Here is a 3,679-nt window from a genome sequence, read left to right on the forward strand (position 1 = left end):
ATTTATATTTTTATCTAACTATCATCAAGAAAGTGAATAATTGTATTTTCCTAAACGTGGAACAATGCCTTAAAGTGTTGAGGAAATTATTTTTCTTCTTATGTGACATTCACCATTTAAAACACATTATATTAAATTAAACATGTCTGTTTTTCTCAGCTCATGAAAAATGTACCTCTTGTCCACACACCGAGACACTGAGAGTTTGAGAAGCTCAACAGCAAGTTTTAAATAAAGAAGCAATATCCTGATTATATCCTGGATAAGCCAAAGAGTTCATGTCTTCATATGTGCACCGACTCAACCGTAGTTCTTTCCACTTTAAAGTCAGATAACTGTTAAGTACAGTTTGGACCTCAGGACGGGTTTTGTTACTCAAGCGAGGGATTTTTGTATTTTCTCCTCCACTGTAGAAAGATAAGTTATGTGCATGAAGCTGCAGTTGAGAGGTCACGAAACACCATCATTCACTTTTCTATGGGGACATTTTCCCATGAGCGCCTTCTGCATTTCTTTTTTTATTTTGTAATTTAAGAGAGGAAAGAAATTTAGAAGAAGAAGTGGTGGAAAAAACCAGATGACTCCAGACCCCTGGCTTGAATCTCTCACTGGACAGCTCTGACATGTGCTCTGCAGTTTCTCAGCTCGCCTGCATTTATTTTTAGCTGTATATGCTAAGAAAACTGTGCTGTTGACTCTACCTCCCATCATGCTTCATTTAATCCTTTATTCAGATACTGTAATGGTATTATGCTCCATAAAGAGGAAGGTCCTGCAGGACGACACGGGGCTGGTCCAGAAACACCTGTTGTTTGAATGACTGGGTTATTGCAATGATACGACCCATGACTGAGGGTGTTTGTGCAGCGACCGGCAGCACATTTCTCCTGTCAGGGCCGACGAACCCTGACACTCCCACTGAGCTTCAGGTTGTTGTTGTTAACACAGAGACAATAGTGACACTTTAAAGGAGAGGGTCTGATTTTTTAATTTTCAGTCTTATCTTAATACAAGCGTGAAAAATGTATTCGTCACTGTAATCATCCCTCTTGTCTCTACTGGCTGGGAAATGACCATGGTGTGAATATACTGTAATCTATGCTATATTCACAGCCCTCATTCTAAGGCCCATGACACAGTGATGTGCATCATCAGCGAACCTGTCACAGTGTGTGAGGTGAATGGATGAAGATGATTTCAGTATTTCTGTCTGCAGAATGCATTAGAAGTCTGGTGAATTGTGACTCTGTGATGCATGAATGTAAAAGTCGAGACACGTATCATCCAATTCGTCATGTTTTGAAAATGCAGCAAATGAAAAACCATGTTTTGACCACGAGCCATAGGAGAGTTCTTTTGGCAGCACTGGGGTTGTTATTTTATAAACTTAATTCAGTACAAGCCTGTATTGCATCATTTCATGTCATATTCTGAGCATATAGCATATAGGCTTATTGGTCTGGATGATATTAAACTGAAGTACTTGTCAGATGCTCCAGTGGCGTCTGAAACCACCATTACAAAGTATCACTCTGTCGATTTCTGTGACTTTTTGAAACCTACGATACAAAAACCTTGTCCATTCTACACAATGATTGGTTGTTAACAGCAATCTTTCATAATTTCCCCATTGATCTCAAAGATTCTTTTGCTGGTGCCCAGTATGAGCACTTCCACTGTTCCAACACCACAGCTGCATAGAAATAGATGAGAATGATATATGTTCACACTGATGTTGCACTGTGATCACATCACAGCCAGTATGAACTGGAGGTATTTAATATTTCGTCATGACCTGTTCAATGTGTTGTCGTCTATACTGATTAATGTGAACATACAAAGAGGGAGAGTACAGGATTCTTCTTCTGTCTCCCTTTCATGTGTGTGAGAGTGAAAGTGGGGTTGTGTGATTTAGTTCACCTATTGACAACAAAGTATGTGTGTGTATGTGTGTGTGCGTTTTTGTGTGATTCATTCTGGTTTTGTCACACTGAGGAAGTGACACAGCTGTTAAGGTCAGCAGGATACTGAAGAGAGAGGGAGAGAGAGCGGGTCGTCGTCATGGCGCCCAGCAAAACAATGGAGTGAGGAGGTCGGAGAGGAGACGGCATCGCACAGTTTGGACCCTCGAGGAGAGATCACCTCATACTCCACACACACACACACACACACACACACACACACACACTGTTGGACTATACAATCTAAGAGAATGGGACACACACTGGCAGAATTCACACCTGACAGCTGACGCCCAAAACTCACCCCGCGCTCTCACTCCATCTAACTCAGCGTCTTTGTTGGCGAAACATACAAATCACAACACGTGCTCACACACCGCTGACATCGCCTCCTCTCCTCCTCGCTCGCCATCACTTTCATAACAACATTTATAATCATCTACATGACAATCTGTGTGGGGCTCCACAGTGAGGCTCGGGGGTGACAGGGGTGAGCGCTGAAGGGAAGCGGTGCATGCTGGGATTGCGGCCTGCTGAGAGAGTGGCATTCTGGGAGGCGGTGTCCTGCGGGCAGGGCCTCTGGGGGATGCTGTATGGTTAATAGGCCTTTCATGGCCGGCCCACAAAGCCTTTTGTCCCGGGCTAATTCATCCTGCCCAGCATGGAGAGATGGAGAGGGGGGGAGGGGCGTCGTGGAAGGTTTTATTATTTTTTTTTAGGGGTTGGGAGTCCCCATTTTTTTTCCCTCCTCACTTTCTGCTCTGCAGTGTGGTGCAGGGGGGGGGGGGGGCGCTAGTGTGAGGCAGCCACATGCAAACAGGGGCCTGCTTGGTAGCAACAACACCAAAACATTGGCAGAAGTTGCAAAGCACTGGCAAACTGCAGCACAACACTGGAAAACACTCATGATTAATGACTCCTCGGAAACATCTTGAGGCTGGAATATCCTGCTGGGTCTGATGCTATGATGTAGATATTTAAATGCAGGGATGCTTTAAGTCATTAAAAAATGGCTGAAGACGTCCACAATATGTCTGCACGCAAACACAATCAGATGTGCACAAGAGCCACAGGTGTCACGGAGGGCCACGGCTTGTCAGTGGGTCACAATAACGCCTCAGGTGCATCATGGTGGGAGTTCCTGCATGAGTCCCTGCATTCACAGAGGCGAGACCACCACCAACAGAACCCCCCCCCTCACTATCAGAGCCTGTGATCTGGGAATAGTCAGTTATTAATGAAGTGGACTGGAGCGGCTCCCCTGGTTTCAAAGTGTGCTGATTGAAGTGGTGAAGAAGAATTCCTCAGCCGGGGACGGGGGTGTTAGAGCTGTGATCACTCTGGTATGGAAGTGTGTCAGTCTGAGTCTGAGTGTGTGTGTGTGTGTGTGTGTGTGTGTGTGCTGCACTGTCCTGACTGAGCCCGTCCACAACAACACAACCCAGCACAGACCTGCACAGCTGCACGAGAGGGCCTGCAGGCCTCAATGGATGGGGGTCAATACAAACTCTGTGGGGACCAACGCATACCAAATCAGGGGGAACAGAGCAGGAGGAGGGGGAGGGGGCGCACTTTCCCCCTACAGGACACCGTAGTTTTGAGCACATGAAGTTTTTTTAGGAGTTGTTTCTTCACATGTACACACCTTCCTGTGCGTTACGTGCGCGTAACTACCTTTCCACGAGCTAAAGTCCTCCGCAGCTGCGTGTGTGCACGGA

Source organism: Hippoglossus hippoglossus, chromosome 20 (assembly GCF_009819705.1).
Source record: "Hippoglossus hippoglossus isolate fHipHip1 chromosome 20, fHipHip1.pri, whole genome shotgun sequence".
Taxonomy (NCBI): Eukaryota; Metazoa; Chordata; class Actinopteri; order Pleuronectiformes; family Pleuronectidae; genus Hippoglossus; species Hippoglossus hippoglossus.